The 24,845-nt window shown below is 43.4% G+C and overlaps 1 protein-coding gene across 1 annotated transcript in view; it reads right to left on the bottom strand.

Moving 5' to 3' along the window:
• LOC122789622 (serine/threonine-protein phosphatase 2A 56 kDa regulatory subunit delta isoform-like) overlaps nt 1-24,845 on the bottom strand; it is a 1,584,804-nt gene that overhangs the window by 184,313 nt on the left and 1,375,646 nt on the right. The gene's annotated exons all lie outside the window — the stretch shown is intronic.

Genomic DNA, 24,845 nt, shown 5'->3' with positions numbered 1-24,845 from the left:
GTCTCATACAGGGACAACACCAAAACCACCTTTGGCTGGAAATATGGATTTCTCCTAAAAAATATCCTATCACTGTGAAAGATCAAATACACCTCCCTAATATATAGGGGTATGAAATTCAAAAGAAGAGTGTGTTCTCCAAAAAAAAAAAATGAAGTTCAGCATCTCCAGGCTAGCAGGTTCAAACAGTGGATGAACAAAGCTAGTAGACAATTACATTTAAGTCCCATGGACGGTAAAGCAATCAAAAAAAAAAAAAAGGGCAGAGATGCTGCATTTTTTTAAGTTACCCGATCAGCTACTGCAGAGTCACAGTCTTGTCCCAAAGAAGGCCATGATGTCTACAGTCAGCTGATATATGCATCCTGAGAGTGGTATGAATGAGATCCAAGTGATTTAGTTGCCTTTGATAGGTGAAGATCACCCACGAGCTAAATGACAAGGACAAGATAGGATACTGTCCATCCAGAATGATAACAATTTTCAGTTGGAAGTGCAGGCCTGCCAAATTAAAGGCTTCCAAGTGTCTTCATAGGTCTGAGGTGCGGGCAGCTGCTCCCCCAGCTATGTGGGAGATCCTTGACATGGACCAGGGGATTTTTCTGTTTTGCAATGTAATGGATATCCTGAAACTACAATTTAGGTAAATACTGGGAAACAAGTATGTTTTCTGTTTTCTTCCTTCCTTTCCTGACCTTTGCAGTAAAGCATGAAATCAGAAGAAACATGTGAAGGGGCCACCTGTGGTATGAAAGAAAGAACACATCCACAGCTAACTCCTCCTTACCCCACTGCAAACCAAGCAGAAGAGTGGGAGGACTGCATTCTTATGAGCACCAACTCATGACCAGATCTCCACAGTACCAACATCTAGAAGACTGACCAACTAGATGGCCAGAATTCACAGCTCTAGTTACAGACTGGCGAACAGGTTTACAGCATTTACCGGTTGTATCACCTCCTCAGGGAAGTGAACCACTGAAAGTGAAGCCCCTGGCTTGTGATCATTGTCAGATGAGTACTGCCTCCCTGAAGACAGCATACAACTCCATGACCCTCTGTTTGTTTAAGTACACACGATGGACTGGTTACATTGAAATTTATTTTTTCTCTTATTCCCCTCAACTTTTGGTTAACATTTTCTTGACGGAAATTCATCTTCTTGACAAACATATTTGTGATAAATCACCATAACAAGAGAGGAGTTGAGCTGTATGGTGGGACGATGAGAGGCCCATAAAACATAGCTTCTCCAAAGATTTATGATCAGAAAAACAACATCAGCTGTGGTTGGGTTGATGTTCAGCCCCCTCTAGAAGTGAGCATACACTTCTTACACAACACTGGAGATTCCCAACCAGCAAGTGAAGCGCTTATTGTCAAAAACTGCAATGAAAATAGATGCAGATGGGGAACTCCTACCATTGGGTTGACAGGAACTGGCCACCAGTCCAGGAGCAAGCAACAAAAGTCCCAACACCAGAAGAAGGTCCATGAGGGCGGAAGCTCTGAAACCATGTGGACACTGCATACTACACTACAACACCCATATTCTTAATCTTTCAAATAGCACCATGAACTTCAATACAGCCATCACATTCAGATAGTGAAAAAGAGTTCAAGCTCAGACTCCACACTGACATCATCCAGCTGGCCAAGGCCATGACCCCTGGGCTCTCTTTATGGAAAACAATGAAAAATATTGAGTACTATCCAACTCCTCACTGAGGAAAGCTGTCAGAGACATCTTCCAATCTTCCCCAAAACAGTCAGTCCCAGAAGGGAGTTGAGATTTTTGGTTGAGAAGCTGCCAAAGTCACCCTTTTAAGCAACTTGCCCAGAACTCACTGGCAAGATTTATGGTGGATAATGGTATTTCTCCAGCAATGAATAGGCCCTCTTCCCACTCTGGATTTGGCCCTGACACGAAAAGTGAACACAGGAGGAGGGTGGTCATAAAGACTATCCACATAAAGGATACAAGTCTTAAACATGCCCTACATGGACCTACTCAAACCCCAGTCACTATACTTAGTATCCTATAGACTGCTAAGAGGTGACCTATGTCTGGCATACAAGGCATCCTCCAACCCATTACTGATGGATTGCACATTAGCAAGTCAATGGCATCAGAAATACTTTGTCTACAGATCTAAACCTCTCCTGCAACATCAACAGAACAGTTTGGAGGGAGAGATATATCTTGCAGAGAACATCACTGCTATAGAACACACAGCACATCCACATAAAACAATGTTTAACTCTGTCCATATCCCACAGCAAATTAGATCTATGGATGGGAAACAGAAAACTTACCCCAGGACTGCCCTCCTGTACTACTAATGGGCAGAGGTAATTCCTAAATGATTTATCCCATGCTGGGTCCCCTCAAATTATCTATGGTATGATCCTAGTTACACTCATGGGGTAATATACAATTACTGACCATGGGCCAGGCAAGGTCAATCTATAACCAAATGGGATAGGTTATTTCGAGCATAAGAAAGGAAATTAGCTAGGCTTAAAATGGCCTGGAAGGGGCAGCTAGTCTAGTACTTGCTTATGAACCTATGTCATTTACCAGGTTCTGGGAAAGACTGCCAAAAAATGCTACCACAACAAAGTGGGTACTCCTGTCCACAGCAATTCATTTCTTCTTCATTATAACATCCTGGGATTCTGTGATGGTTCATACCCACCAGCCTGCCTCTACCCAAAGCATTTGCATAGTCAAAATTTCAGTTGGAAGTATGACTACTCTACATTAGGTGCTCTAGACAGAGGTCAACAATTTCTTCTGTGAGAAGACATGTAAGAATAGTAGTTGAGAGGTCACTAAGTCAAACTGAGGCAAAGTAGTATATACTCTTGAAGCACCTATCCAAAGCACTAGACTCTCTGTTAGGTACCAAGGAAGCAAAATGCTGTAGTTTCTGGGACCTATATTGGACCAAAGATAATAAAGCATGAATCTACACTCCACTCAAGTAGGGCCCTGTAAAGGGCATAAAACTGACTCTAGAGGAGAAAGAACTTATGGATCCTTAGGCTTCTTTCTATGAAACTCAGACAGAAAGTTCTGGTGGTATAACATGAGCTTAAGGCCAGTCTAAACTGCTCCCCAATAAAGCTGAGGACTTCTCCAAAGGAAAAGTTACCAACCTGTAAGATAAAGAAGGGGGAGAATTCATTATTCTTTTACATGCCAGAATCCTCTAACTCATTTCTGGAGCCACAGCATGACAAAATATTGTGTCCACTATCATTGGGAATTAACTTGAGAAGCATCAGGTGTCATGGACAGGTTAATAGCTCTGATCTCATGCTTGCTGAAGAATGTGTGTACTATGAGCTTGAAATGGGATTCAGATTGCTGTCTATAAGGGTACACTCCCACAGTCATAACTCAAAGTCCCACCAGATATCAAACATTTCCTTGAAATCTAGTCCCTGGAACGCCCGCTCTGGTGCACGATGGCCCAACACACTCTTCTCACTTAATGTATACCAGCTTGACAGAGACTGGGGAACATCCCAGGAGGGCAGATTTTGGTATGAAGTACCATTATAATCCATGACTGGACAACTCAAGAGACAGCTTCCCAGAAGCAAGCTGGCTGACCTTGAGTTCAAGCTTATCATACAGATGCAGGGCAGCACAACACTCCAAGATGTATGCTAGGACATAGTTCCCATAGTGCCCTCACTTTCCAAAATATAGGATGGGTTAGGACTCTAGATCGACATCTATGGGGATAGGATGGTGGTGGTGGTGGTTAAACAAACTTACCTTTAAGTTAGGCCTGATCTCAACTAGCTCTCCAAGTACTTGCACTTCTAGCAATTCCCTGATTTCTGCCTTGTGCTGTGAGAAGTGAGGAGGATACTCTCTGTGGCCAAAGACAGAACTGTTTAATGCTGCAATGTTTTTTGGAAATAAAGCAGATGAAAAGCTTCTGCCTTCTTCACCTTGGAGTCACTGACAAAACCCTTGCCCCTTAATACCACTTGTCAACAATATGCTTTCCCCAAGTCAGTACTGGTAATGCCAGTGTAGGTGTTGGCTAGATAATCTGACAGACATGCGGTGTATAATTATACAAACGCAGGACTTAAATGATGACAGATTTGAGTTCAGGCAGTGTGAGGTGCAAAAAAAGAACTGGTGGCCACTAGGGATGCACAAGCTTAAGCAGTTGGTATACTACATTGTGTCATGCTTTGATACAGGTGCACACACATTTCTAAATGCATGATTTTATGGAAAAATATGCCAAATGTGATTACTCAAGACACACCCAAAATAAAGGCCTATGAACAACATCCTCAATGCTAAATACTGTTCTGTAAGCTTACATTAAGAAGCTATTAAAATGCAACACAATTGGCTGTGGCCAGCATCTTCAAAATATCTGGATCCTTTAACAACTGTAATCCACAGAATCAAGGCATGTCTGAAATACTTCAGAAATTCACGCTACTTTATTAGAATATAAGGAAAAACATCAGCAGATTTTTTCCTGGTATTCGCCACACACACACACACACACACAAAACAGTCAACTACAATGATGCCATCAAATTCAATGAAAAATAATATTAAAAAAAAAGCCTTTTTTTTTCATGGGGTACCCAAAGCCTTTTTTCCTTCATGGGGTACACCTCCTTGACCCCAAAAATAGGAACAAAATGTAATAAAAATTACATACATTTCATAATATTAAATCTCCATAATCAACACCTGCTTATTTTAACAGCAAGACTGGAATGCCTCAAGCAGTAGCTGCTCACCACCTTTAAGACTTTTCCATGCTCAAAACTTATTCTAGCTCCCATAAAGCACCACGACTCTTTAGAATGAGTCTGCCCTTTTATAAGCAGAGCTAAAATTTATTTTACAATCTTATGGCCTCTCAGAGCATTCCACCACATCCCTCTAGGTAGGGGGGTGGTAGTCAACTACTTTGAAGTGAACAAGGATCATGAAGATATGTCACAGAAAGCACATTGACTTTCATATCTTACATGATCTAGTCTACTCACTTTAACAGCAGAAGAGAATACACAGCATCTCCTTAAGGTGTCACCACAGCAAAATACTATGAAGAGGCCAAGGTTGTACTGAACTCTGAGATCATGTCCGGCTTGGTGTGTCTTACAAAGGTATGCAGAAAAAGCCCATGTCATAGTCATCCAAATATCAAGGGAAGAATTCCTGCAGGGTAACAAAAAAAAAAACTGAGATTGTAGCTACAGCCCTAGAAGAATGACCATTTTGGTTGTTGTTGTGTCTTTCGGCTTTTCCCGGTTAGTTTGAATTTATTTATCCTAACAAAAGGTAATATAATCTGAAAGCCACATGGATAAAATTCTGGATGGTTGCTGACCTGATCTAAAAAGATGATTATCCTTTATTATGTCAGTTCAGTCAAGGTAAAGCCTTAGTTGACACTGGACATCTGGACAGTGTAGCAAATATTTCCTCCTGTTACAGCACTGTGAAAAAATACTGGTATGTTACTAAACTGGTTAAGGTTAAATTAAAGGGCTATTTTGTGCACTGACAGAAGATTAGTGTGCAAACACACACAACTGTTATGAAATATAAAATGGCTTAAAAGAAAAGGTTTGTGGTTCCTGACCCTTCTGGCTGATGTAACTGCTAAATGAAAGCATTCCAGTATAAGTATTTAAGATCCACTATGGCTGTCGGTTCAGAGAGGGACAGTGTTAATTTCCCCAACATGAAATTCTGATACAAAGGGGAAGAGGTTCTTTGAGATGTGGCCTTTAGAGGAATGCTCGTCTTAGGCATGCTTTACATACTTTTAAAGAAGCTAGTAAGAAAGAGTGAACAATCTGATAAAAGTTAGAAATGGCTGCCAGATGTACTGTAACAGTGGTATAATGGCAGCCTTGGTCAAAATGCTTGCCAAAAGCTGCAGGACTGACGGAATCAGGGTGGAGAAGGGATTCAGACCTTGGTTAGTGGCCCAAAGCAAAATCATTTACTTCTGTAAATTTTCTGGTACAAAGCTGTTAAGCAGCTATGACGATATGCACCACTATTGGAGGGTAAGGAGGGTCAATGGCCATTATTGGAACTGGAAAAACTATCCAGTTAGTCTAAAGGACTGGAGAGACAATGAAGCCTGCTATGTGTATTCAATAACAGACCCCTCAGGGGATTGAGAACACATTTCTCTAGAAGGTGAGGCTACTGCATGGAAAACCATGCTTCTCTGGGCAAGTGTGGAGCTATGAGAATAACTTTTGCCTTGCACTATCTGGCTTTCTATAGCTATTTCATTACAAGAGGAAAAGTACAGTTTTGTACCTACCATAAATGTAGATGTTCGAGTGCTAATACAGCTGCAGTAATCACATATGGGTTCTCTGCCGTCAGGCGGTCCCTCGGTCGGCCGAATTCCAAAGTCTTGGTCCGACGTCGGTTGTCGTCGCTTTCTCTTCTGACGTCAGTGAGGCCAGAGTATATAAGACACAGCCGACGCCATGTTCTTCAGTCTTTCTTGCCCCAGATGTCAGGTGCCCCCAGAAGGAAGGCAATACCTAAATAGTGCTTATATACATATACAAGCAATGCAATATAATTCAAAATCAGTGGTAACAAGCAAATAAAACATAGCCGGATAACCCAGTCTGGTAGTATGAAGAGGTTGCTAGGCCTCATGTCAAGTGGGGAAGGAGGGAGGGAAACCTGTACTGCAGCTGTATTAGCACTCGAACATCTACATTTATGGTAGGTACAAAACTGTACTATGTTCATCGTGCATACAGCTGCAGTAATCACATATGGGTAGAATCCCAAAGCTATGTACTGGGTGGTAGGTACTAGGAGGAACTGGGTTGAGCCAGAATGCCCTGAAAAACAGCAGTGGCAAAACCTGCTCTTGTTCTGCAATATAAAGGCAGATGGTAGTGTTTTGTGAAGGTATGTACAGAACTCCAAGTGGCTGCCTCCAAAATATCTTTGGTAGGAACTCCTCTGAGGAAGGCTGTAGAGGTAGCTGTTGCCCTGGTGGAGTGGAATCTGATACCTGCAGGAACAGATTTTCCATGATAGGAGTAACAAAACCGTATGCAGTGGCCTATCCACTTTGAAATAGTCTGTTTTGTAACTGGCTTCCCTTGAGCCCCTACAGCATAAGACACAAAGAGTTGATCTGATTTCCTAAAGGACTTTGTTCTGTCCAAATAATAACGAAGCTGTCTATGGATGTCTAAGGAGTGTAGCAGCCTTTCCCCTTTGTTTTGAGGATTGGGGTAAAAGGTGGGTAGGTGTATGGCTTGATTTAAAGCTACCCTGGATACCACTTTAGGCATAAATGATGGGTTGGTATGAAGGGAAACCCTGTCCTGATGGAAAATGAGAAAGGGCTGCACCGCCATGAGGGCCTGAAGTTCAGAAACCCTACGAGCTGAAGTGATGGCCAGAAGGAAGGCTGTCTTCCAGGACAAATATTGCAAATCTGTTGAGGCTGCTGGTTCAAAAGGAGGCAATGTTAATTTTTCTAGTATGTAATTAAGATCCCAGGCTGGTACTGGTTGTTTCCTTGGTGGTCTTATATTCTTAGCCCCTCTGAGAGTGGGTGAGAAAATAAAGGAGGATCAGTGTTAAATTCTGCAGAGATGGCTGAGGCATGGATTTTTTATGGAAGAAAAAGAAAGTCCATTGTTCAATAGCTCCGCTAGGTACTGTAATACCTGTGGCAAGTTCAGTTTTCTATGGTCCTGGCCTTTTTTCTCATTCCAAGAGCAAAACCGCTTCCATTTTGCGGAGTAAGCTTTTCTTGTAGCTGGCCTTCTGGCCTCCAAAATGACATCCTGTACCTCCTTGGAGAGTAGGTTCTGTTGTGGTGTTAAGGAATTTTCCATGCAGCGAGATTGAGTGTTTTCAGCTGACTGTGAAGAGTTTTGTAGCTGTGCTGAGTCAGCAGAAGAGGCATTAGAGGCAGGGACCAGGGAGGAGTATGTGTTAGGCTCCTCAGGAGTGGGTACCAGTGTTGCCTTGGCCAATCTGGAGCAATCAGTAACATCTTCGGTTTGTCTGTTCTTGCTTTCAAAAGCACCTTGGGCAGAAGAGGCAGAGGTGGGAATGCGCAAACTGTCCATGCTGTCCAACTGAATGAAAGGGCATCCACTCTCCAGGCCTTTGGGTGAAAAGTCTTTGAACAAAACTTTTCCAATTGATGATTCCTGTGGGAGGCAAAAAGATCCATGTCTGGCCTCCCCCATGCTTGGCTTATTTCTGCAAACACCTGAGGATGTAACTTCCATTCGTGTGGATCTGTCATTTTTCTGCTTAGATTGTCTGCCAGTGTGTTTTCCAATCCTGGCAAGTACTGTGCTTGAAGTTCGATTTGTCTTTCCAGAGCCAGGTTCCAAAGAGTCATGGCTAGTCTGCACAAGGGGTATGAATGTGTTCCTCCTTGTTTGTTTATGTACCACATTACCGTGGTGTTGTCTGTTCTTATTAGTAATTGTCCTGGATGGAGGAAGTCCTTGAAAGCTGTAATTGCATTTATTACTGCTAGCATTTCTTTTTGATTGATGTGAAGGTGCTTTTCTTTTTGGGACCATTTGCCCTGAATGCACCTGTTCGTCATGTGCGCCCCCCAGGCGTAGTCTGAGGCGTCTGTGGTTATGACTTGTTTTGCTTGAGGCTTGCAGAATGGGAGGCCTTTGTTTGCTTGACATGCTTGGGCCCACCATAGAAATTCCTTTTGCAAACTTGGAATTATTGGTATTATTGTTTCCAAACTGTGACTGTGTTGAGACCATAGGTTTTTTTAGGTACCACTGAAGTTTCCTCATATGCAGCTTTGCAAATGGGGTTAATAGAATGCAAGATGCCATGAATCCCAGAGCCTGCAAGATTTTCCTTGCAGTAAGCCTGGTACTTTTTGCTAGTATTTTGAAGTACTGAGATAGTTGCCCTTGTTTTTCTGGTGCAAGGTAGGCCATCTGGGTGTTTGTGTCCAAGTTGGCACCCAGGAAAGTTATTTTCTGGAATGGTGTTAGCCTTGATTTCTCTTGGTTGATTGTATATCCCAGAGAAAGCAGTAACCGTGTCACATATGCCAGATGTTCCAGAAGTATGTTCTTGCTGTCGGCTTGGATCAGGCAGTCGTCCAGATAAGGGTAAATTTGTATCCCTTGAAGTATGCAGTAGGCAATCACTGATGCCAGGCACTTTGTGAATACTCTGGGTGCAGTAGATAAGCCAAAGGGCAATGCAGAGAATTGATAGTGGATTGAACCTGCAAGAAATCTGAGGTATCTTCTGCAGCTTTGTCTGATTGGGACATGCAGGTATGCCTCCTTGAGGTCCAATGTTACCAGCCAGAACTCCTTGCCCAGCATGGGAAGAAGCTGCTGTAATGTGAGCATCTTGAATTTTGGTACGATTAGAAATGTGTTTAGGGTGGATAAGTCCAAAATGGGTCTCCAGTCGGTTCCTTTCCTTGGTACCAGGAAAAGTCTTGAATAAAAACCTTGACCTTGTTGGTGGGTAGGTACCTCTTGAATAGCTCGCATGCTTATGAGCTTTGAAATTTGAAGTTGTGCCTCTGCCCTTTGATTTTGTGGCAGGTTTGGCATGCCTCTCATTTTTGGAAGAGTGTGAAATTGAAATTTGTAGCCTCTGTTTATAATGTCCAGGATCCATTTGTCTGTTGTGACAATATGCCAATTGCTTGCAAATAGTGCTAGTTTTCCTCCCAAAGGTGCTGCCAGCTGAGACATGCTTGGCATGGAAATGAGGGAGTCATTGGGTTTGCTTCCTGTATTGTTGCGCACTGTCTTCGCCACCTCTTGGTGCTGGAGTTTGCCATTGTCGGTCTCTATATGATCCTTGTGATTGCCCTCTGCCCCTTGTGCGTCTGTATCTACCTCTTTGGGGCTTGTCAGTGGCTGGAAAGGACCAGTTTTTTGAAGGCCAATTTCTGCTAAAACGTGGTGGTTGGACCTGTAAGAAAGCTTTGACAGTTTGCATAGATTTGGCTTTTTCTTCCATTTTCCGCAGTATCTCCTCAGCATTAGTACCAAACAGCACATCCTTTTGTAAAGGAGCATCTAGAAGTTTAGCTTTCACATGATCAGGTAAATTTTGTTCCCTAAGCCAGGCGTGTCTGCGAATGACTGATCCTGTAGCTGCCGCTCTACTTGAGGCCTCTAGGGCATCATAACCACATTGTAAAGTGTGTTTACCCACTTGTTCTGCACTATGTATCATATCCTGTAACTCCTTTAAATCTTGTTGTTCAGGTTGAGACATTTTGTTCCTCAATTGTGATAACAGGAACTGTTGATATTTAAGCATATGAAACTGACAATTTAAAGCCCTCATGGCTAGGGTGGCCGAGGTATATACCTTTTTCCCCCACCTTTCCAAAGATCTTGATTCCCTTTCTGCAGGAAGTGGATTTTTGGCAGTGGAGGCCTTCAATCCCTTGGGGCCTTGTGAAATGTTTTCAGGGTCAGCATTATGGCTTTTGAAGAGAAATTGGTGAGAGCTGGGTATTCTGTAATACCTATCAGGTTTGACTGGTGCAGGAGGCAGAGAATCCGGGTTAAGACAAGCCTCCGAATAGACATCATCTAGTATGTCCAAAACAGGGGGTATAGCCAGAGGTCTGTGTTGAGGTAACAAAAGAAATTCCCTAAGTCTTTTCTTGGAATCTGAAAAGTCTTGGCCTTCCCAATGGAAGTGTTCCCTCAAGGTGTGTTAGGTATCCCCAAAGGAAAAATCCTCAGGAGGGGATACAGAGGGAATGGACTGTTCTGCATCCGAATCCTCAAAAGGAGAGTAAGAGTGTTCCTCTGCATCAGAATGTTCTGATAAAATGGATCCCTGCTCAGAAGAGGGACAGTCTTCCTCCACTCTGGGTCTCTTGTCTGGAGGGGGTTGAGAACCTCTGATAAGAGTAATTAAATCCTCAGCCATTCTAAGCATCTGTTTTTTAGGCATGGGACCTGGAGATGGGCCCTGTACAACAGGCCTCATGGGCTGCCTGGCTGCTTTGGATTTAGTAAAGGCCTTAATTGAAAAAGAAGATGAGGGCCTAAATACACCATGGGTGGAGGTGGACCTGTCCACATTAGTAGGCTCAACATTAGCAGAGGCTTCGGTTGTAGTCTGGGAAAGGGCCGAAGACCCAGCGGTCTCGGGTACAGAGGACACCGCCAAAGAAGTGTCGTCGGTAGTCAGGGACTGCAAAGGCGTCTCGCTGAGAACCGGACCACGTGTAGCCTGTTTTGGCGTGGTGTCGGCGGGACCGCGGGCCTCGCGTGTCGGTCCTTTTCCTTGCGTTTTTTGGTCAAAACAGTAGTCGGAGTGTCCGACGACATTTTATAATCAAAAGCTTTACCAAAGTAGTGTTGGGCGAACTCCGCCCGACGCTTAATAGTGCGTTTATTGAAGGTAGCGCAAAAGCTACAGCCCGAGACGTCGTGGTCTGGGCCCAAACAAGGTATGCAGCGGGAATGGAAATCCTTATGCGGTATTTGCTTCCCACAAGAAATACAATTATTAACTTTTGCTGACATCGGTCTGAGGCAAGAAAAGTTTCCCCAACGGGGTACTTAGCTTTAATGAAGACTTCGGATTCCAAAATATTCGTAATTCAGGAGCTGGCCGACTGGCACTTGCGAACTGCTTCTGCTTCGGGCACCGCGCGGCAAAAAAGACTGGAGAACATGGCGTCGGCTGTGTCTTATATACTCTGGCCTCACTGACGTCAGAAGAGAAAGCGACGAAAACCGACGCTGGACCAAGACTTTGGAATTCGGCCGACCGAGGGACCGCCTGACGGCAGAGAACCCATATGTGATTACTGCAGCTGTATGCACGATGAACATCAGGGGGAGCACAAAAACCTGGAGGCAATTGCTGGACCAGAGTACTCAGGCAAGTCTGAGGAAGTGGTTGCTACATTTGCAGTGGTCAAGGATAGAAACAGGCTGCAGCAAAGTCTTCCCTTGGAAGAAAATGGCATTTGCCACTGAAAGACTGCAGGGCTACTCATGAGTCATCAGTTAACAGCTGAGCTCAACTGCTAGAGATTTGGCTTGACTAGGAATATGCATTGATATTTGAAAGTGAGGAGTTGGCAAGATCCACTGCCATAACCTCATGACCTCTCACCTTGAGGATTAGAAGTAGAATCTCCCCACCATGACTGTACTACACCACTGCCATGTCTTTGCAGTGAATGGCAATCTCACCCTGAAGGAGGTAGTCCCTATGAGCAGGCAATCAAAGGAGGACTAAAACACTGATGTGCAGAGAGGCATAATCTTGTGACCACGTCCTATAGACTATCTGCCCTAAATGTCCTTCACCACTTCAGAGTAGAACTGTCAGTGGTGACTGACTCGCAAGGAGGTGGAGTAAAGGAATCAACTTTCCTGAGAAACTGCCTGGCAGAAGCTATCACAACAGATGTCAACTACAAAGCAGTGAGATTTGTACCAGACAGGACTGCTGGGTCCATGTTCTGAGACAACTGAACACTTTAGTGTCCACTAAGGAACCCTCAGGTAATATATGGCAAATGAGACCAGGAAGATTGCAAGACATGGAATCTTCAGACAATGCACAGCCATCACAGGTGGGGCAGTTAGGAGATGGGATAAGCTGGACTGAGGATTCAATATTTAGAATGTAGGAAGGCTAGCAATACATGTCTTTACGTCCAGCAAACAGCTACAATCTCTGCTTATAATGGCTCCATTTGCAACTTCACCAGTACTCACAATAACTGGAGTAGATCATCTTTGCTGTAAGGAACTCTGCTTTCTCATGGCTGCTAGGAGGGAACTGTCCAGGTAACAGAAAAACGTTTGCCCCTTCAGACAGAGAAACTGAGACAACTGGCATAAACCTGATAACCACAATGAGGGCTGCAGTGAGACCAAACAGTAAGGCTCTGGATTGCTAATGACTGGCCACCACCCTGACATGCAGAAACTTTTTGGATACCTTAGCTACCCTTTTTATGTAGGCATGCATCACTAAGTTCCGAAAAGCACATTCAGTCTCCCTTCCCCAAGCAGTGAAGTATTGACAGCACCTTAACCATCCACAATCTCATTTTTATTTACTTTTTTTACATATGGATTTAGGTTGCTTAGGTGTAATATATACTCCCGAGGTCCTGTGTCTTCTTGGGAACTTAAAAAGAATCTTGATTAACATTCAGACCCTCTCTGGTCTGGTGGGACCTCTTGGATGGCTTTTTTCACCAGACTAACTCTAGATGGCTAGTGCCTTCTAGTGGAGTGGGACATTTAGAAAGAGCAGACCTTGGAGAAGATATGAATATGTTGAAGCCTCTGGATACTATTCCTCTGTTCCAACTGTCCCAAGGGATGGCCTACCATACAGGAAGGTGTAGGCAGGGTAGAGTTCCAACTGCCAACACAGCTGGACAGTCAGGTAAGTCCTCAGAGACTTAATTCCCTGGAGGTGGACTGAAGAATGGGAGTTATGTACTTAGTGTTAGACTTAGCTGGTATCTGTTTGGACACTGGTGCTGACTGTCAAAGGCACTTCTGTTTCCATGGCAACAACAAACTGGCTAGCTTGAACTCCATTCTTCTTCTTTCCTATCCCAGAATGCATTCATCTCCAGTGGTTCTCCAGATTAGGTGACTAAAGACATGACTATAGGTACTTTGGAAATGTTAGGGAAATCATCATCTCTGCACATTAGTAGTATTTAGACCAGAGAGACAAATAAAACCTCTGGTGCTAATCTAGGCTTCTTACAATAGAACACTTTGTAGGGGGTTTGATGGGTGGTTCAAGAATCTGGACAGATACCAGCTAAAACTAACATTATGAGAAGTACACAAATTACGTAGTTAAGCTGGTCCTGTTCGGGCACTGGAATTGATTAACAGAATTCCCATTAGACCTTGGGAGGTACCAAGACAAAAAAAAACTTGGGAGAATAGACGCTCTGAAAGACATCTGAGCTCTAGCTAATTTATCTGAACTGCAATGTTTAGCAAATGTAAGAAAGGCAGACTGTGTTCCAGCAGCACAAATCTTTTCTACAGGCAAATTCTTTATAAAGGCCATGGATATATTGCTTAAGCCACTGATGAAGTGTTCTTTAAGAATGGAAGACACGGAGACTTGCTATTACATGAACAGCAAAATATGCAATTAGACATCCATTTAGATGTCACTTCAGTTACTTTGTGACTTTTTTTTTAAATGAAAAAAGACAAACTGGTCATCCTTTCTAAAATCTTTTTGTTCTGTGTAGCTAAAATCTGAGTTGTCTAGATACATCTAGACAATGCAGCTCATATTCACCTCTGTTAGAATTACTCTGGAAAAACAAAAATTGGAGGATGGATTGATTCAAATCTGACAGTGTTGCAACATTGGGCATAAAAGATGGAATGGCTGTAAGTGACACCCTGTCTTTATGAAAAAGAGAGCGAAATTTGGATAGGAGGTTACAATTTTGAAACTCATTTGGCAGAAGTGACTGCTACCAGCAGTCGAGTTTTCAGGACAGGAATTTTATTACAGCAGAGCCAGCAGATTCAAAAGGGAGGACAGTATTTTTTTTTTTTTTTGAGAATAAAATAAAGATCTCATGGAGGAGGAAGACATGTTAAGGGTGGTATAAAATGGAATACTCCCTTTAAAAATGGCTTTATAGAGCTTGTATTAAGCTAGAGATAATGAAGGAAACCCTTGACGATATGATGAAACTGCAGCAAAGCAAAGCTTAACAGATGAATAACTAACCCTTTCTTGATAAAGAGCTGCTAGAAAAAATAGGGGCAGAAAAGGCATCAATGTGATGTTTAATATCCCAGAGTAAGAATTTGTTCCATTTGCCTCTGCAAATCTTTCTAGTTGAGGATCCTTAAGAGGCTGTAAGTAATGATATAACTTCTGTTTGAAGCCTAGAGTCCCTGGCTATCACTGGAAGTGGAGCACCTATGCAGTAAATTGAAGGAACTGAATAACTGGGTGATGCTGACAGGATGAGTGAGACATCATGAGAGGGTTCTATGGCAGAAGGAGATTTCTTCTCAGGTATGGTCAAAACAGGAGAAACTAAATCTGGTAAGGCCAGAAAGGGGTAATGACCTTGGCTCTGCACAATTTGGCTTTCTGTAGAAACCTAAAAATGAGTGGTATGGAGGGGAAAGGCACAAAGGAGCCCTGAGACCAAACGTGTCAGGATGCATATGTCTTGTGAGAGGTGATGGAGAAAAAACAATTACATTTGGTGTTGGATGGTGAAACAAGGAGAACATAGCAAAGTTTCCCACTCTTTAGAGCAACTGAAATGTTGAGAGACCATTCATGTGGGAGCAAAATTTGTTTGCCCAACATGTCCACAATCACTTTGGCAGTCCACAGGATGTTTGTTGCTCTCAGAAAGCAATGTGATGAAATGGCAAATTCCCAAACCCTCATAGTTTTTTTGCACAGGGACAAGATTGGGTTCCACTCTGCTTGTTTATGTAGCATACTGCTGCCATTTTTGTTTGAGTAACTGGACACTGCTCTTTGAGGGAACAGGTCTTGAAAAGCCCCCAACACAAGGAAGACTCATCTCCAAGATCATCATCAACAACCCCATTTTCTCATTTGTTTACATGGGGTTAAGGTGCTGAGTCAATTGCTGTAACCTCTCTTGATTCAATGGCGCACTCCTACCTTCTTCAACAGTCATGCCTGACTGTTGCAGGTCTTCTCTCACAATTCCTCCATCTCTTTGCTGGATGTCCTCATTTTCTCTTGTCTTCTTCCTCTCTGTCCCAAAACTTCTTTATCAGATTTGTCTTCTGCTTTCCTGCACATGTGCCTGAAAGTACAGTTTTGTACCTACCATAAATGAGTGTTCACACTGCTGCAGTCATTACACTTGGGTTATCCTGCCGTCAGGCGGTCCCGTAGTCGGCCAGAGTTCCAAAGTCTTGGTCCGGCGTCAGCTGCTGTCGCTTCTTCCCTGACGTCAGTGCACCAGGGGTATATAAGATGCATCAGACGCCATTTTCTTCAGTTTTTCTTGCCCCAGATGTCAGGTGCCCCCCAAGTAGGTAGGCAATACATATTGCTAATAAAAAAAAAAAAAAATATATATATATATATATATATATATATAAAATAAAAACAATACCTTCAGTTATAAGCAAATACACCACAAAGGTTGTATAGGATAGGAAGGTATAGTTAAGTCCAGCTAGGACAGAGGGGATGGAGGGAGGGTAACCTGGACTGCAGCAGTGTGAACACTCGAACATCTACATTTATGGTAGGTACAAAACTGTACTATGTTCATCGTGTTACACTGTTGCAGTCATTACACTTGGGTAGAATCCCAAAGCTAAGGTTGGGTGGCTGGTCTATAAAAAGTTAGGATTGGCTATGAGGCCATGCAGAACTGCAGTGGCAAATCCTGCTCTGGATTTAGAGTAAAGAGGCAAGTGGTAATGCTTGGTAAAGGTGTGCACTGAACTCCAAGTTGCAGCCTCCAAAATTTCCTTGGTAGGTACTCCTCTGAGAAAGGCTGTTGAAGTGGCGGTTGCCTGGTGGAATGTGGCCTAATATTATTAGGGACTGATTTTCCATGCTGTGTGTAGCAGTAACGAATGCAGTGTCCTATCCATTTTGAGATAGTCTGCTTTGAGATAGCCTTGCCCTGTGATCCTGCAGCATGTGCTACAAACAGTTGCTCAGTTTTCCTGAAAGCTTTTGTTTTGTCCAAGTAGAAGCGTAGCTGCCTGTGTATGTCCAAAGAGTGCAGAAGTTTCTCCGCTTTATTCTGGGGGTTTGGATAAAAAGTTGGCAAATGGACGGTTTGGTTAAGAGCCACACTAGATACCACCTTTGGCATAAAGGTAGGGTTTGTCCTTAAAGAAACCCTGTCCTGATGAAAAATTATAAAGGGTTCCACTGCCATTAATGCCTGTAGCTCTGAGACTCTTAGTGCTAAAGTTACTGCCAGGAGCAGAGCTGTTTTCCATGATAAAAATTTTAGATTGGCTGGCTCAAAAGGTGGCAAGGTCAGTTTTTCCAAAATTAAATTGAGGTCCCAAGTTGGTGTTGGTGCTCTCGGGGGCGGTCTTATGTTTTTTGCCCCTCTGAGGTACTGCTTTAGCGAGGGATGAGAGAATAAAGGAGGATCTGTGTTGTAATGTGCTGAAATGGCAGAGCCGTGGATCTTAATTGATGAGAAGGATAGGCCGTTGTCCAGCATCTCAGTTAAGTATTGTAAAATCTGAGGAATGTTTGGGACAAGAGGGTCAAGGCTTTGAGCCTGGTTCCAGGTGCAGAATCTCTTCCATTTTTCTGAGTAAGCTTTCCTGGTGCTAGGCCTCCTGGCCTCCAAAATGACATCCGTAACAGCTTTAGAGAGAGGGGTTGCCTGTTTGACTAATGAATCTGCCATGCAGCCAGGTTTAGGGTTTTGAGCTGACCATGCAGGATCTGATTGTTTTGTTGAGTCAGAAGGTGTGGAATTTGAGGCAAAATCCATGGTGGGCCTTCAGTTAAGCTCTTTAAGATTGGGTACCAGTGCTGGCGTGCCCAGTCTGGAGCAATCAGGATCATCTGTGGTTTTTCTTGTCTGGCTTTTAGGAGTACCTTTGAAAGGAGAGGCAGTGGTGGGAAGGCAAACTTTTAGGTTTTTCCAGCTGAACGAGAGAGCATCCACTTTCCATGCTTGTGTGTGATAAGTCCTTGTGCAGAATTTTTGTAGTTGGCAATTCAGTGGGGAGGCAAAAAGATCTATGTCTGGGCATCCCCATTTTTGCATTACCATGCTGAAGATTTGTGGATTCAATTTCCATTCGTGAGGGTCCATGATATTTCTGCTTAGATCGTCTGCCAGAGTATTTTTCTTTCCTGGCAGGAATTGTGCTTGTAGATGAACTTGATACGTTAGAGCTGTGTTCCACAAGGTCATGGCTTGTCTGCATAGGGGATAAGAATGAGTGCCCCCTTGCTTATGTACCACATTACTGTGGTGTTGTCTGTCTAATAATAATAGTTCTAGATGCAGAAGGTCCTTGAAAGCTGTTAGGGCATTCTGAACAGCCAACATTTCTTTTTGATTGATGTGAAGATGCATTTGGTCTGTGGTCCACTTGCCCTGAATGCATTTTCCTGCCATGTGTGCTCCCCCAGGTGTAATCCGAAGCATCTGCTGTTAGAGTCTGCCAGGCTGTGGGTAGAGTAAAAGGCTGACCCTTGTTTAGGTAATATGCCTGTGCCCACCATCGAAACTCCTGTTATAGGCAGGGAATCATTGGTATTACTGCTTCTAAACTGTGAGAGTGTTGAGTCCAAACACTTTTTAGGTACCATTGTAATTTCCTCATATGCAGTCTGGCATATGGTATTAGTAGTATGCAGGATGCCATGAATCCCAGGGCCTGCAGAATTTTTCTTGTAAGGAGATGGGACTTGGTTGCCAGTAATTGAAAATATTGAGTTAGTTGAACTTGTCTGTCTGTGCCATTGTATTTAAGCTGGCACCCAGGAATATAATCTGTTGTGAGGGTACTAGTTTTGACTTCTTTTCGTTTACTGTGTACCCTAGAGAAATTAGCAACCTTTTTACAAACGCCAGATGCTTTAGAAGAATGTCCTTTGTCTCTGCTTGAATGAGGCAGTCGTCCAGGTATGGATATATTTGAATTCCTTTTTGTCTGCAAAATGCAATTACTGGTGTCAGGCACTTTGTAAAGACCCTGGGTGCAGTAGATAAGCCAAAGGGCAGTGTAGAGAATTGGTAGTGCATTGTACTAGCTTTGAATCTGAGGTATCTTCTGCAATTTTGTCTGATAGGGACATGCAGGTTTGCCTCTTTGAGGTCCAGAGTAACAAGCCAAGACTTCTTGCCCAGCATGGGTAGAAGCTGCTGTAATGTCAACATTTTGAATTTCGGAATATCCAGGTAAGTATTTAGAGTTGAAAGGTCTAGTATGGGCCTCCAGGCCTTGTCCTTTCTGGGGACCAGGAAGAGTCTTGAGTAAAATCCTTGTCCTTGTTCCTGTTGTGGTACTTTTTGAATAGCTCTCATGTCCATGACGGCTGAAATTTGTTTTTGTGCCTCTGCCCATTGATTTTGTGGCAGGTCTGGCATTCCTTTTAGCCTTGGTAAAGTGTGAAAGTGGAACCTGTAACCTTGAGACACAATATTCAGAACCCATTTGTCTTGGGTGATTGTTTGCTAGTTTTGAGAAAAAAGTGCTAGTTTTCCCCCTAAGGGGGCTGCCAAAAGGGAAGTGATGGCGTACAAAGGGGAAGTCATTGGGACTGTTTCCTGTAAGGTTGAGACTTGTCCTCACTTTCTTTTGGGGCTGAGGTGCCCCACTGTCATTGTCTGTTAGAGCCTTGGGGTTGAGATCTGCCTCTTGGGCGTCTGTATCTGCCTCTCTGTGGAGTGTCTGACTCTGGAAAGGACCAATTCTTTGTTGGCCAATTTCTGCTAAATCGAGGTGGCTGTACCTGTAAGAAATTCTTGACTGTTTGCATAGATTTAGCTTTATCCTCCAATTTCTTTAACACTTCTGCCTTAACACCAAACAAGGTATCATGTTGTAAAGGAGCATCCAATAATTTTGCCTTAACATGATCAGGTAAACTCTGTTCTTTTAACCAAGCATGTCTTCGAATCACAGAACCTGTAACTGCGGCTCTACAAGAGGCCTCTAAAGAATCAAAACCACATTGCAGAGTATGTTTTCCCACCTGTTCAACTGCATGCAATAAATCCTGCATTTTTTTACAGTCAGGAGCTTCTGAGCTTGCAAGTATTTTCTGTTTTAACTGAGCCATTAAATATTGTTGGTACTTAAGCATGTGAAACTGGCAATTTAAAGCCCTTACTGCTAAAGTTACAGAAATGTAAACTTTCTTCCCCCATCTATCCAAAGCTCTAGAATCTCTGTCAGAGGGTACTGGATTTTTTGCAATGGAAGCCTTAACCCCTTTTGGACCCTGGGAAATAGCTTCTGGATCAGCAGAAGGGTTTTTATAGAGAGACTTGTGAGAGTCAGGGACTCTATAATACCTATCTGGCTTGGCTGGTGCAGGGGGCAAAGATTCAGGAGATAAGCTGGATTCAGAGAACACATCATCCACAATATCTAGCACAGGCGGAATAGCCAGGGGCCTGTGCTGAGGCAATAAAAGGAAATCCCTGAGCCTTTTCTTGGATTCTGAGTAATCCTGACTTTCCCAATGGAAATGCTCCCTCATGGTATGTAAAGTTTCCCCAAAAGAATAATCCTCAGGAGGAGAGGCTAAAGGGATAGATTCTTCAGCATCAGAGTCCTCATAAGGGGGTAGAGAGTATCCCAGGTCTGAAGAGGAATCAGAGGAAATGGAAACCTGATCAGAGGAATCATAGCCTGTATCCTGCCTAGGCCTTTTCTCAGGTGGGGGATGGGAACCCCTGATTAAGTAATGAGGTCTTCGGCCATTTTAAGCATCTGTTTCTTAGGCATGGAGGACTGTCCATGAGAATGCTGTACTTGCTTCTTTGTCTTTAATGGTACTTTTGTCTTGGCTGTTGCTTTAATGGTAAGTTGTGAAGGTCTGAAAACACCCTCAGAAGCCGATGCCTGCTCAGTGGCTCCGGACCCATCTGAGGGATTAGTTTCCGTAGGCCCAATACCTTGAGTTTCCAGAGGTCTAGTTGTCTCCACGTGGGAGTCAGAGGCGGCCTGTGGCTCTGAGGTAGCGGGTGTCAGGGGCTGCTAAAGCGCCTCACTGAGAACCGGCGACTGGCCTAGAAGAGGTTTCGTCGTCGGTTTTGGACCTCGTATGCCTGTCTTTATCCTTGTCTTTGCATTTTTTCGGAATTGCGGTCGTCGGTTGATCCGACGGCATAGTATAATTGAACCTTCGGCCAAAGTAGTGCAAAGCAAAATCAAAACGTCGTTTCATAGTGCGTTTGTTAAATCTAGCACAAAACCGACAACTAGTGACGTCGTGATCAGGGCCTAAGACATGGAATACAGTAAGAGTGGAAGTCCTTATGAGTTATTTGCTTCCCACAAGAAATACAATTATTAACTTTTTCTGACATCGGTCTGAGGCAAGAAAAAAGTTTCCCCAATGGGGTACTTAGCTTTATTGAAGACTTCAGAGCTGAAATTCAACTTCGAAAATCTCAGGAGTCGGCCGACCGGCACTTGCGAACTGCTTCTGCTTCGGGCACCGCGCGGCAAGACTGACTGAAGAAAATGGCGTCGGATGCATCTTGTATACCCCCGGCGCACTGACGTCAGGGAAGAAGCAACAGCAACAGACGCCGGACCAAGACTTTGGAACTCTGGCCAACTACGGGACCGCCTGACAGCAGGATAACCCAAGTGTAATGATTGCAGCAGTGTAACACGATGAACATCTACCATAATCTGTTGTCTGACCTTCTCTTTAAATGGAGCTACTTGGGCTTCTGCTTTGATGTCTTAATTTCTTCGTCTGTCCCAGTGTGCATCCTACCACCTGTCTCAAGCACGTCATCTCCATCACCTTTAGCTTCCTCAACTGCTCTGCATTCATTACCAAGGTTATTGTACCATACAGCAGTACTGGTCACACCATTTTGTATACCTTACTTTTCAGTTTCTTTGTTATTCTTATGTCATACATGACACTGTCAGCTGAGGGCACCCCCTCTGATTTTAGCTTTGACTTTCTCATTCAGACTTCCTTCCTCTTCAACCACCCCTCAAAGCTATGTGAAGCTGTTAACCTGTTCCACTATTTTTCTTTCTATTTCAATTCTCAACTTCTGATTCTCCCATTTGCTGCCATTACAACTGTCTTATCTGTACTCCGTTTCATCCAGTGTGCCTTTAGTTTTGCATTATATTCCTCTATCCTTTGCTGAAGTTCTTGCTCGGAGTCTGCCTGTAAAGTCACATTTGTCTGCACACAGCAACTTTGTTGATCTGTCCACTCCACCCTGTATGCGAATGTAGTCCATCGCCAATACGAACAGTAGGCTCATCTTCAAGATGCTGACATGCAAATGTTACAAGTCCCTTGGACATTACTGTTTAAGGAAGTTTGCATGGTAATTGTGGCTGTGGGGAAAGACCAAACAAAAGGAGTCCCTGAACTGATTTTCTGGTTCTGTCCACTAGACAGGTTCTTTACACAAACCTTTGAAAGTCTTTATGGTTTGTGTCACTGGTTGTGTTGTTCGATTCCAATGGAATCAGAGTCCATTACACAGCTCTCATACGTAGTCGGGCACATTTTACTGAGAGTGAAAGCTGCCACGAGGCCTAATACTTTTTAGGATTATGGTTTGCATCAGGTTTTGGGCTGTGTGACAGATCTAATGCAGTCTACACTATTGCGGTAACTCTTTCTGGAGGTAACCTGGCTCTGGTTTAATGGGGCCAATTTGTAGCTGATGAACATCAAGAATAGAGAGGGTTCCATCTGTGATTTTGCCAGGATGACTGAGACTCAAAAGACAGGCATAGCTGAAGAAGGTATTGTCTTGCCATGATAGGATTTTCCATTACAGGTGCACAGATAAGCCAGTCATCTAGGAAGGGAAATATTTTGGCACTTAGAAGATGCATCTGAGCCTCAAATGGAATCATACACTTGGTGAAAATGAGGGGGGGGGGGGGTTGGTGAGTCCGGAGTTCAGGGCTCTGAATTGGCAATGACTGGCTCCCACCTCAAAGTATAGGGTTCTCCTGGATGACTGCACTATTTTGAAGTGTAAGCAAATATCCTGGAGATCCAAACAGCACATCCAGTCACCTGTCTGCACACAGAGCAGGACAAACTGCAATGTGACCATTTGGAATGTCTGCTTCACATATTGATTCAGATGATTGAACTCTAGAATCATCCCGAGGTCCTGAGTTTTTCTGAGCACCAAGTAGAATTTAGAGTAAAATCTGGACCCTCTCTGGTTTGGTGGGACGTCTGGGATAGTTCTTTTTAATATAACAATTTTGACCTCCTATTTGGCCACCCTACTGATGGGATTGTGCTAAGGGCATATGGAGAAGGAAGTTGTTTGGACAATTTTTAAAATAGTATGGAGCAGTCTCTGGATACAGCTTCCATGATCCATTTGTACCTCTGAACTGCTGTTAGTACAGAACAACACTGCTGCTTTGGTGGTGGTTAGCAAAGAAAGTATCCTTACCTTGGGATCCTGTCATGCTGCTGCTTGTGTTGGGGGCTGTTGGGATTTACAAAAAACAGACGATTTTAGCACCCTTCTGGTTTCTTTGACACAATCTCTGAGGGGCAGCACATTTAACTCCAACAGAGATGATCATCTTGATCACACTACAACAATTTATCCTTTGACCTTCTGCTAAAGGGAAAGCAAAAGAGTCAATGAAGAAAGTCATCTTAGTGTTCTACAAAGTCTGTATGGTAAAGCCAAGCCTAACATTACACTACAATAGTTAAAAAGCCAGCTGATATGGCTGACCCATCCATAGCATTATGTAATAGATGCCAGGACAGTGAGGAGATATAAAATTAATATTAACAGAATTAATAGAATCCATCTGGGTTTCCAGCTGTTTACACAAGTAAACAATTGGCAACTGTTTCAGAGTTTTCATAGTTGTTTGCTATGACTCTCTGAAACCTCACAATATTTAATGAGTAGTTCATTGCTTTGATAGAAAAAGTACTAGATGTATATACTTTCCAAGTTTATCCATCATCCTAGTGTCCTTTATTAGGAGGATGGATAGCTTGAACTCCACTGGGATCTTGTGTTTGTTGGACATTGACACCACAATTGAATTAATAAGGAGACCCTTACTCTAGTAAAAAAAAAAAAAAAAAAAAACACAAAGCTCAAGGTAGTCCAAAGTGCCCCACCTACTCTAGTGTTGTTTAACCTTGGGGGTTCTGCAACACTCTGTCAAACTTATGTGGGAAGGGCTCTACTACAGCAGTCTCCTTCAACCTCTTGCAGCATATCACATCAATAAGAATGTATGGTGGTAGTAACTTTCAGGCTGTTAGGGGAGAAGACCTGTATGCTTCTTGAAGGGTCTTTTCGTTTGAGGATGTGGGGTCAGTGGGCCATGTTCCCTGTCCCTCATTTCTTGAATGTAACCAAATCTGGAGTCCTCTGGATGGGACTGGTGGGGGGGGGGGGGGGCTCCTCTTTTTTGAGATTCATGTCTTTGGAGGGAAAGTCTGAGGGGGCAGCCTATGTACTTCCATTTCTACTACCTCCTGATAGGTGGGCTTGCAGGGAGCTCATTTGAAATCTCCCAACGAGATGGTAACCCAAATCTGGAAATCAGTGCAAGGTCCTCTTGTCCTGTGGGGGCAAGATCAATGAGTAAATTAAAGGCTCTGTTCCAACTCTGCTTAGGGGTGGAGCTGGCTCAGCAGGTGCCTGTTCATGAAGCAAGATCCGATAGGATTTCATAGGTCCAAAGAAGGTTACCGGGCTAATGCTCCTACAGCCATTACAAGCCTAGCCATATTTATCCTGAGTTGCCCCAGTTGTTGGTGGTTAGGTGAGTGAAGTTTGCACAGTTAAGGGTCTATGGTAGCTAATAATGACTTTCTCTGTCCAGAGAAATATAAGTGCCACCCCAAGAGTGAATCTGCAGTCACCTATCCATTGATCTAGGTTGCATTTGAAGAGGGTCAGGCAGACTCTCTATTTCACATGAACTTGGAGCTTGTTCCAAAGAAATGGCAGTCTCTGACAGGTGCAGCTATCTTTCTAGCATGACCTGTTCATGTCAGAGGCTAGGTTAAAATCCCTGGAGTGAGCAGTTTGATTTATAAATGTGCAGCACTTTCATCAGGGTCA

Source organism: Protopterus annectens, chromosome 1.part0 (genome assembly GCF_019279795.1).
Source record: "Protopterus annectens isolate FY-2018-M chromosome 1.part0, PAN1.0, whole genome shotgun sequence".
Taxonomy (NCBI): Eukaryota; Metazoa; Chordata; order Ceratodontiformes; family Protopteridae; genus Protopterus; species Protopterus annectens.
The sequence above is the reverse complement of the archived record's forward strand: the minus strand, read 5'-3'. Positions and strand labels throughout refer to the sequence as shown.